A 12,164-nucleotide genomic window follows, 5' to 3' on the forward strand; every position below is an offset into this window, starting at 1 on the left:
TCCTCCCCCTCAGCATCATCAGGCCCATCACCCTCCTCAACATCCTCCACATTTGGTGTTCGTCCACCTCCTCCGGCTCGAGCTTCTCTCCGCGTGGCAGCGCCATGTTGTGGAGAGCACAGCAGAACACAATAATGCGGGAGAGCCTCTGCGGGCTGCATTATTGGGTACCCCTGCACCCCCTCCCACCCCTGACTGGAACCACATCTTCAACAGCCTAATTGCCTGCCCCACTATCACACGCATTGCAACATGAGCATCGTCATAACGAGTCTCCACTGGTGTTTGTGGCCTCCGTCATTAGCCACCTCCTGGGTGGGTACCGCTTGTCTGTGAAGAGCCATCCCTCCAGCTGCTGCTGCTCTCCCTCAAAGGCAGCTGGGATTTGTGAGCGGCTCAAGGTATAACTTTCATGGGCGCTTCCCGGGAAACGGGCACAGAGCTGAACAAAGCGCATTATGTGGTCGCAGACAGCTCGAATAAAGGTCTTTGTATCGCAAAGTGTATTAGAGAGAATGCGTGACAAGAAGATCTGCATCCTGATGGGACACCTCAGAAGAGCTGCCGGACAAGATATTAAACAGGGGGAGTGGTGCCAGCTATCACCAGCCTACCTTGCCAGGGGGTTCTCCACACTGCGAGCTGTGTACTGCTGGTTGTCACAATATGCGGGCAATTGGGACTAGCTTAGGGGTTTAAAAAAAGGGTGGCATGGACAAGTTGGGCCAAAGGGCCTGTTTCCATGCTGTAAACCTCTATGACTCTGTGACTATAAGTATTTTACCAATGCCAGGTGAGAAGAGGGCATGCTACAGGGGCAGGCCACCAGTAAAAATGGACACCCACCCTCTGCAGCAATGGCAAGTGCTGCCCACAGATCTCACCTCTCCCTCACAAATCAGAGGACTACTCCCCCCTCACTGGGGTCTGCCTGATTGCTCCTGGTGAGTTTCGACCCCACTTACCTTAAACTCAGGGCCTCCCCAGTGATCGCTGGCTGCAGGACTGCAGGGGTGTCCACCATTCCCGGTGGCTGCTGGGACTGAAGAGCTGCCAGCCTACTGACTGGCGGGCAGCTCTTGGAGGTTGCAAGTCCTGTCTCAGAGGCCTGGAAGTCATAACTTCAGGCAATGGACTGCATGAACAACGTAGAGGTATGGGCTTCCAGCACTGGCAGAGGCAGGCTGACACCCAATTTTCTAGGACACCTCCTCCGTGTCAAATCCCAGTCATTGTGGGAATAGCAGAGTAGCCAAGCTTAAACCTATCATAGAATCATAGAATTCCTGCAGTACAGAAGGAAGCCATTCGGCCCATTGAGTCTGCACCAAACACAATCCCACCAGGCCCTATCCCGTATCCCCATGCATTTACCCTAGCTAGTCCCTCTTACACTAAGGGGCAATTTAGCATGGCCAATCCACCTAACTGCCACATCTTTGGATTGTGGGAGGAAACTGGAGCACCTGGAGGAAACCCACGCAGACGCGGGCAGAACGTGCAAACTCCACACAGACAGTGACCCAAGCCGGGAATTGAATCCAGGTACCTGGGGCTGTGAGGCAGCAATGCTAACCACTGTGCCACCATGCCGCCCCATCAAACTCTTCCAGTAGGAAATCACAGCTTGGATTTCAGGAGTGGGAACACGTGGGTTTTCCCCACGCTGGGAACATTCAGGTCAGTAAAATCAAACCAGCTGCTGGTGCAGTTCAGACCAGAACAGACTGGGTAAGAAACCTGTTGACTCCTGGCCTGCCTGGCTGGATCAGTTACCGCATTAACCAACTGAGGCATTGAAAACTGAAATAATAATTTGATTCTTTTTGCTAAATCAACTTTTATGTTGCTGCCAGAAATGTTGTTTCTTTGCAAAGCAATCCTGTTTATTTTAAGAGGCAAAGTGTGTCCATTGGCAGAGCAAGCTGCATTTTGCAGATAGCATATATTTATTTTAGCATTTGAATTGCAATGACAGTGTGAGGTGGCAGTTTACAGAGCAACTGACATTTTGCAGATAAGACATTATGTTTTCTTTGGAAAGCCACAACATTCAGGAGGCAAAGTCTGAAAAAGATGAACATTGAGATCATGGCATTTTCTACGGGGTCTCAGATGTTGTCGAGGCCTTTGTGTAAGCTTGCTCAGTGGGAATGCACCAAAGCCGCAGAAAACTAGTCAAGGGCTTCGTTTAAGGACCCGAAGCTTTGCACTAAAGTTTATGAATAGCCTTTTGGGGCGGGAGCTCTGGTCATCTCCAATATTAATGCTTACCCCAATCCAACGCCGGCATCTCCACATCATCTCCAATATCATAGAGTTTACTGGAAACAGGTCATTTGGCCCAATTGGTCTATGCTCCACATGATCCTCCGCCGACCCCATTTGGTTCACCCTATCATCTCCTATTTTCCTTATATAGTTACTTAGATTCCTCTTAAATGCACTTATGCTATTTGCCTCAACTACACCATGTAACTCCACATTCTAATCATTTTCTGGGTAGTTTCTCTGACGTTTCTTATCAGAATTCCGGCCTTTGAATTCTCCCTTGAAACCTGATGTATGGTCAGTGATGGAAGGGAGTGTTGGACTGGACTTCCAAAGCTTTAGAAGCTTTGGTCTTTATCCAATTTTGCAAGTGATTCTTTTACAAGGAGACTGAGCATTATTTCCCACTCTTCCAGCTTGCCTCTGCCATACTCAAACATGGCAAGCACATTACCTGCACCCTGAGTAATATCAGCCAAACAACAGCCTGTGCAACTGTCAGTACCAGTCTGATTTCTCACCTGCAAAAGCAAAGAGGTCACTTTCTACCTATTTACATTCTAAAGCAGTAAGATCGGGCTCTGGGGTTTGTACACATTGCAGAATTCCCCTCCCTGAGCCCATGGTGTCATACAGTGCACATATGTAGCTGTAGATGTTCTTTCCCACAATGTAATCTTTCAATCCATCCTATGAATGTCTGGCTAGTATGTGACCATCAGTAGAATGAGATATATCTCTGACAATGTTTCTAATAGCTGGTGTAGTGGTATTGTCGCTAGACTAGGAAAAGGTAATGTTCTGGGGACCTGGGTTCGAATCCCATCATGGCAGATGGTGAAATTTAAATTTAATAAAAATTCAGAATTAAGAATCTATTGATGACCATGAAACCATTGTCGATTGTCGTTAAAAACCCATCTGGTGCACTAATGTCCTTTAGGGAAGGAAATCGGCCATCTTTACCTGGGTCTGGCCTACTCAAGGTCCACAGCAATGTGGTTGACTTTTAAATACCCTCATGGATGAACAATAAATGCTGGCCCAGCCAGCAATGCCCAGATCTCATCAACGAATAAAAAAACGTCATATATTCCTCCATTATTTAACCTTACATAGAGTCCACAATTTGAGATTTTGGAGTCTAAGGCTCCCCCCTGGCTTCAGATATCTTTTTGAATTCCACATTCAACCGCTGAATGCAGGGTCAATGCATCCCCTCATCAAATAGGGGTCACTGTTTAAATATAAGGAGTCAATCATTTAAGACAGAGATGAAGAGATTTTTTTTTCTCTCAGCGTCTCTGGACTCCCTTCCTCAAAAGGCAGTGGAAGCAGAGTCTTTGAATATTTTTAAGGTCGAGCTCAATTGGTTCTTGATTAACAAGGGGGGGGGGGGTGGTGGAAAGTTATCGGGGGTCGGTAGGAATGTGGGGTTGAATTTACAATCAGATCAGGCATGATCTTGTTGAATGGCAAAGCAGGCTCGAGGGGCAGAGTGGCATACTCCTGCTTCTAATTTGTATGTATGTACGTAAATGGATAATTGGACACAAAATAAATCTCTGATGCTTCAACAAGTATGAAAGCTTCCTGCAACACAGCCCAAAGCATCAGGCACCATTGCACTTTGACGTATTATTCACAATTTTGCTCTACCACAAGGACTAAAGATGGCAGTTGAGGAAAACCGTCAATCCACTAAAAGAAGACTTTGTGACACGAAGTATTCTGAGGAAGCTGTAAGGGCCCAAATATTTTACCCACATGCCAGAACCTCCATCACCATCCATGGGTATGTCCAGTCTCACTAGTTGCGTGGCAACAGCACAGTTGTACACTGTGCCCCTGAGAATCCTTAACAATGACCCTGGACCCCCATGAAGTCTTGTAGCATCAGGTCAAATATGGGCAATGAAATCTCCTAATATTGCCGCTGACTACCTTCCTCCAATTGATGAATCCATTTTCCTCTATGTTGAACACCTCTTGGAAGAGGTACTGATGGTAGCAAGGGCATAGATTTTCCTCTACATGGGGAATTTCAATGTCCATTAATAAGAGTGGCTTAGTAGCACTAATACTGGCCCAATCCTGAAAGACTAGCCCTGTGGCAATTGGGCAAAGAACAACCATGAGTCAAAAAGTCTACTTCACCTGGACCCGACCGGGTCTGTCTTTAATAGCATCGATGAGAGTGATAACAGCACACTTATTGTGGATAAGAAGCCCTGTTTTCACAGTGAGGATACCACCGATTGTATCATGTGGCATCTCTACCGTATTAAATGGGAATGATTTAAAAAAGATCTAGCAACTCAAAACTGGTCATCCATGTGAATTGTATTCAACCACAATATACCCAGAATATACTGCAGTTTGTCATAATCGTCAAGCCAGGGGATCAGTTCTGGTTCAATGATGAGCTCAAAGGGAGTGTGCCACGTGAGCAGATCTGAGTAGGTTCTGCAGATGTCCCTTTCGGTAAAGACTATGCCCATGGAACTCTGGTTGGCTACTGCTCTCAGCTGATGCTAAAGAGATTAAATCCTCAAAGGAAAGAAATAGGAATTTTACCAAGGAAGTTCAGAACTTTAAAGGACTTCGTAGCTGAAATTTTGCCATATATGCTCAGGGAACTGCCTAGCAAATTCTTGAGATCCATCTTGGTTGCATCTGCTTTAATATGTAATTTATAGCACTGTGCCGACACAGTGAGACACAGGTGAGACTTCCTTCCAAGGATGGACGGAAGTCCCAGCCACTGCCAATCAATGGTGAGAGTTGCCGATAGTGCGTTACAGGCCGACTGGAGTCAGTGAGTTCACCATCCTTAAAATCCTATCCTTAAAATCACAGGATAGTTACTGCACAATTTGGCCCATCATGTACCAGTGCTCTGCATGATTAACCCAACCTGTTCATTGGTCTGGCCTACATGTGACTCCAGAGCCACAGCAAAGTGGTTGACTCTCAACTGCCTTCAGGCAACTAGGGATGGGCAATAAATGTTGGCCAGCCAGTGACACCCATGTCCCATGAATGAATAACAGAAAAGCTGGCACTGATGCCATCCTTTCCTTCCTACCTGATCCTGCATATTGATGTCTGGTGGCTCCCTAGAGGTGCAGATTCCTCCATTAACCTGTCTTCTAAATTACGTGCAGTCAGTAATTAAGCTAGTGACTGCAGCTCTGAGATTGAATGACAGCATTGCCTGATTGTCAGTGCCATCTTTCTAACCCTCCACTATCTGGGCAGCTTCAAGTCCTTGAGTACCTGAAATGAGAAAAAGAATAAGGGTTAGGTTGCAGTAAGGGGAGAGCAGAAAGTTAGAAGTGCACACTTACACTATTTGCAGCTTCTCAGGGTGAGATTGAGAGATGAGGAAAAGGGGAGCTAAAGAAACAGGATTAGGCATGCAAATATGCTCATCATCAATGGCTTCACATCTGTGGGTGTCTTATACTTACCCATCTGTACTTATTATTAATTCGGAGATCAAAGTGCTATGGCTGACAAAGTATACATTTGGTGTTGAAATTCTAGTATAACTTTAGCAGAACCTCCTCTGTTGTCCTCCATCCCTGGAAAATGGTGTGGTTCTAGTTGTATCTGCTGGCAGTGGAAGTTCTGTCTTCTTGCAAGCTCAAGGAAGAGGATCCATGAGTATGCAAGGAGCTATGGAGGACATGGCAGGGACCAGGGTCTAAAGCAACCTCCCCTCGACCCCCGCCTCCCTAGAACGAGTTGGCAGATACTAAAGTTTCTGGCTGCCATGAGCAGAGTTGTGAATGAAGTGGCATTGTGCCCACCTATTCGCTGGTAAAGAGGCATCCTGGTGATGCCTCAACTCTGTCAGAGTCAGCACTGGTGGGCACAATGCCAGTGTAATCACTGAGATCACGATCACTGCATTTTAAGTCCATTGTTGTTTACTGCAGTGACAATGACTACTCCCATACCCTCACAGCCCCTCTTCTCAGTTGGAATTTTACAACTTATGGCACAGGTCTTATATTTGAGGAAAAGTGCTTGGTTCAATTACAATATGTAAAGATATAAAAATAACTTTAAATTTACATCAGCATCTTCCGATCACATCACCCTTCTTCCGTTTGTAGAACACAGGAACAAGAGTAAGGCATTTGGCACCTCAAGCCTACTCTGCCATCCAGTTAAATAATGGTAAAACTGCATCTTCACTCCATTACTTGCCATTGTCTATAATGTATCTTGAAACACTATCATCATTTTTTCACATTTTTAAAAGTTATTCATCAAGTAATTTATTTACTAAAAGCGTAGCCCTCTGCCAAATGTTTAAAATGGACTGTGTTAATATTCAAATTCTTTCTACATCACTTTTCTTTACTGAGAGGAAAGGGTATAAGGATAACTTCCTTGCTTCACATTCACAGAGTCTCACCCTCCGGCTGCACACATTGGAAGATCCACAGCACACTAGGCATGATTTTCCAACTATCTAAGGAACTGAAAATTGGTAAGCTCCCTTAGACCTGTCATTCAGATTGCCCTCAATGTGCTCAACCTAGCTGATACCTTATACCCAAGTGTTAAAAGGAAAAAAATCATTCCCCCTAGTTTTTAATAATTATAATTAGAGTAAATATATTGGCCACAATATTGAGCACCGAGTGCTCATAGTTTTGGCACATAGGAAGACGGCTGTGGTTGTGGAGGGTCAGTCATCTCAGCTCCAGGACATCTCTGCAGGAGTCCCTCAGGGTAGTGTCCTCGGCCCAACATCTTCAGCTGCTTCATCAATGACCTTCCCTCCATCATAAGGTCAGAAGTGGGGGTGTTCGCCAATGATTGTGCAATGTTCAGCACCATTCGCGACTCCTCAGATATTGAAGAAGTCCATGTCCAAATGAAACAAGATCAGGACATTATCCAGGCTTGGGCTGACAAGTGGCAGGTAACATTCTTGCCACACCAATGCCAGGCAATGAACATCACCAATAAGAGACACTCTAACCACCGCCCCTTGACATTCAATGTTGTTACCATCGCTGAATCCCCCACTGTCAACATCCTTAGGGTTACCATTGACCATAAACTCAACTGGAATTGCCACATAAACACATTGGCTACAAGAGCAGGTCAGAGGCTAGGAATACTGTCGCGAGTAACTCACCTCCTGACTCCCCAGAGCCTGTCCACCATCTACAAGGCACAAGTCAGGAATGTGACGGAATACTCCCCACTTGCCTGATGGGTGCAGCTCCAACAACACTCAGGAAGCTTGACGTCATCCAGGACAGAGCAGCCCACTTGATTGCCACTACGTCCACAACCATCCACTCCCTCCACACCGATGTGCAGTAGCAGCAGTGTGTACTATCTACAAGATGCACTGCAGTAATTAGACAGCACCTTCAAAACGCACAACCACTTCCATCTAGAAGGACAAGGGCAGCAGATACATGGGGACAACTGCAGCTGCAAGTTTCCCTCCAAGCCACTTATCTTCCTGACTTGGAAATATCGCCGTCCTTCACAGTCACTGGGTCAAAATCCTGGAATTTCCTCCCTAAAGGCATTGTGGGTCAACCCACAGCACGTGGACTGCAGCATTTCAGGAAGGCAGCTCACCACCACCTTCTCAAAGGCAACTAGGGACTGGCAATAAATGCTGGCCAGTCAGAGACGCCTATGCCCCATGAATGAATAATAATAAAAAGTTTTGGTGCAACGAGTATAGTTTTATTACTAAAATGGCATCTGCATTGTGTGCACACACTTCTAACACTACTCACACTAAATGCCATTGTGATAAGTGCATTAGAACCATAGAACCATAGAAAATTACAGCTCAGAAACAGGCCTTTTGGCCCTTCTTGTCTGTGCCGAACCATTTTATGCCTAGTCCCACTGACCTGCACTTGGACCATATCCCTCCACACCCCTCTCATCCATGAACCCGTCCAAGTTTTTCTTAAATGTTAAAAGTTTGTCAGCATTTACCACTTTATCCGGCAGCTCATTCCACACTCCCACCACTCTCAGCGTGAAGAAGCCCCCCCTAATATTCCCTCTAAACTTTTCTCCTTAACCCATGCCCTCTGGTTTTTTTCTCCCCTAGCCTCAGCGGAAAAAGCCTGCTTGCATTCACTCTATCTATACCCATCAAAATCTTATACACCTCTATCAAATCTCCCCTCAATCTACTACGCTCCAGGGAATAAAGTCCCAACCTATTCAATCTCTCTCTGTAACTCAGCTTCTCAAGTCCCGGCAACATCCTTGTGAACCTTCTCTGCACTCTTTCAATCTTATTTACATCCTTCCTGTAACTAGGTGACCAAAACTGTACACAATACTCCAAATTCGGCCTCACCAATGCCTTATATACCTTACCATAACACTCCATTAGTGCAGGCACTAGGAATGTGCACTAGGTACAGCAGTGTAGCGGTTATGTCACTGGACTAATAATCGAAAGGTCAGGACAAATGATGTTGGCACATGCTCTTTATGTCAGTAGAGGAGAGTTCATTGTGTTTATGAAACAGAGAGAAGCAGGCACTGTTTGAACTTTTGCAGAGTTGGTGCAGACTCAATGGGCTGAATGGCCTCCTATTGCAGAGATTCTATGACAGCGACGTGCCCAGTCACTCACCATGTTCGGGTCCCGTCTCTACATCATCCTCTAAAGGATGCACAGTATATAAGCTGGTGAACACAAGTTTGAGATCGCGTGACTGAGTTTCTTCATCTTCAGTGTCCTGCTCAACTTGGGCTTCAGGGTCACATGCCCCTGACAGGCCAGGTGGCTGATTTGGGTATCGGAAAAGGGAAAGGCAGAGGGTAGGATTGTAGTGAGGGTGGGAGGGGAAAGTAAGAGGGGCATCAGCAGCTTGCATATCCAAATACATTATGGGATGAGGGGGAAAATGTGGATTAGGTGGGAACATAATCATCTTTTATGGTTTCAGCCCCATTGGTTCAAGTTCCTTGAACGTATCTATACTCGAATCATAGAATGGTTACAGCACAGAAAGAGGCCATTCAGCACATTGGCTGGAATTTTACCACCTCGCCTGCCCCAGAATCGGGACGGGTGAGGCACGCAGAACGGCATTCTCCTTTGGCCTCGGGTGGGATATTACTAGCCTCGGGCGGGCGAGGTGGTAAAATTCCGGTAATTGTCTCTGTGCCCAGTAAAATCTTTTCTCTTCAGATAATAATCCAATTTCTTTTTGAAAACAGCAATTGTATCTGTCTCCACCACATGCTCAGGCATTGCATTCCAGATCCAAATGACTGGTTGCATAATGGTTTTTTCCTCATGTCGCCTCTATTTCTTTTGTTAATAACCTTGGTGTTCTTGACCTTTTGATGGTGGAAACTGTTTCTCCCCATTTACACGCTCATGATTTTCAACAGGTCTAGCAAATCTCCTCTCAACTTTCTCTTCTCCAAGGAGAACAATCACGGCAGTGCCAATTTACCACACAACCGGAGTCTCTCATCCTCGGAACCATTCTCATAAATCTTTTCTGTATCCTTTCTAAAACCTTTCCATCCTTCCTCTTGGGGTTGAACGAGTGTTTTATGAACTTACTTTTCTACTCTGTGACCTTATGTATAAAATGAAGGATTCAGTATAATTTATTCACTGCTTTGTCAACCTGCCCTGCCATTTTCCATGGTTTATGCGCATCTATACCCAAGTCTTTCTGCTCTTCCCCTTCTAGTAGAATCGTAGTGCCAGGGACCTGAATTTGATTCCCAGCTTGGGTCACTGTCTGTGTGGAGTTTGCACTTTCTTTCCGTATCTCCGTGAGTTTCCTCCGGGTGCTCTGGTTTCTTCCCACACTCCAAAGATGTCCAGGTTAGGTGGATTGGCCATGATAAATTGCCCCTTAGTGTCAAGGGATTTGCAAGGTAAATACATGGATTATGGGAATAGGGCCTGGGTGGGATTGTTGTCAGTGCAGGCTCGATGTGCTGAATGGCCTCCTTCTGCACTGTAGGGATTCTATAATTCTCTACATTATATTTCATTTGTCATGTGTATGTCTAAATCAGCCTGTCTCAATCTCTTTAAGTCTACCACTAGCCTCCTCACAGTTCACAATACTACCAAGTCTTGCATCATTTTCAAATTTTAAAATTCTGCCCTGTACACCCATGTTGAGATTTTATTTTATTAATTTTTGGGTCATGGGAGTCGCTGGTTGGCCAGCATTTATAGCCGAATCCCTAGTTGCCCTTGAGAAGGTGGTGGTGAGCTGCCTTCTTGAATCGCTGCAGTCCATGTTCTGTGGGTTGACTCACAATGCCGTTAGGGAGGGAATTCCAGGATTTTGACCCAGCGATTGTGAAGGAACGGCCGATATATTTCCAAGTCAGGTAGGCGAGTGGCTTGGAGGGGAAATTGCAGGTGGTGGTGTTCCCATGTATCTGCTGTCCTTGTCCTTCTAGATGGAAGTAGTCATGAGTTTGGAAGGTGTTGTCTAAGGATTTTTGGTGAATTGCTGCAGTGCATCTTGTAGATAGTCCACACTGCTGCTACTGAGCATCAGTGGTGGAGGGAGTGGATGTTTGTACATGTGGTGCCAATCAAGCGGGGCTGCTCTATCTGGATGGTGTCGAGCTTCTTGAGTGTTGTTGGAGCTGCACCCATCCAGGCAGGTGGGAGTATTCCATTACAGTCCTGATTTGTGCCTTGTAGATGGTGGACAGGCTTTGGGGAGTCAGGAGGTGAGTTCTCGCCGCAGCTTTCCGAGCCCCTGACCTGCTCTTGTAGCCACTGAGTTCATGTGGTGAGTCCAGTTGAGTTTCTGGTCAATGGTAACCCCAAGGATGTTGACAGTGGGGGATTGTCAAGGGGCGGTTGTTAAGAGTTTTTCTTATTAATGATGGTCATTGCCTAGCATTTGTGTGGCGTGTATGTTACTTGCCACTTGTCAGCCCAAGCCTGGATATTGTCCAGATCTTGTTGCATTTGGATATGGACTGCTTCAGTTTCTGAGGAGTCGTGAAGAGTGCTGGACAATAGTGCAATCATCGGCAAACATCCCCACTTCTGGCCTTATGATGGAAGGAAGATCATTGATGAAGCAGCTGAAGATGGTTGGGCCAAGGACACTACCCTAAGGAACTCCAGCAGAAATATCCTGGAGCTGAGAAGACTGACTCTCCACGACCACAACCATCTTCCTATGTGCCAGGTATGATTCCAACCAGCGGAGAGTTTGCTGCCTCATACCCATTAATTCCAGTTTTGTTAGATTATAAATATAAGTCAAGTAAAACACTGATCCTTCCATATATCATTCCCCCAGTCACAAGTAAAAAAAGTCTTCTGTAATTCATGTATTTAATAGGATTGAATTAAGTAACTAAACTGTTGCATAATGAAAATCTAGCTATGTTAAGGACTAATGTTTCAAAATACCATATAGTGCAAAATAAAATGCCTAAAGGCGCTAATGCTTATTTCCATAAACAGTATAGTTTTACTGACGGCTGGGGACTAAAATGATTAATACATGGGGAAACAACATCTTAGTAGATTTAGAAATGATATGGCCAACACATTTTCTCAGAGCTCCTGGAACTCAAAATTTCCCATGACACCACTGCTTTGAAGGGGTCAGTGTCCTTGGGTGGAACTTGCCATGGGAATTGTAGCAGGCAGGGGCAGACCAGGCAAAGGTCCATTGGCCTCGGGCAGGGTTTTCCAGTCTTGGAGTGTGCACAGTCAGAAAATCCTGCCCCTTGTCTTTCTAGGTGGTAAAGGTTATGCATTTGGAAGGGGCTGTTGGGAGAAGGTAATGTGGCCCATGTACAAAGTATATAGGAAAACACAGAAGTCCATTTGTGCACAGCACAGCCTCACAACAGCAATGAGATAAATA

The sequence above is a fragment of the Mustelus asterias genome, chromosome 20, assembly GCF_964213995.1.
Source record: "Mustelus asterias chromosome 20, sMusAst1.hap1.1, whole genome shotgun sequence".
Lineage (NCBI taxonomy): Eukaryota > Metazoa > Chordata > Chondrichthyes > Carcharhiniformes > Triakidae > Mustelus > Mustelus asterias.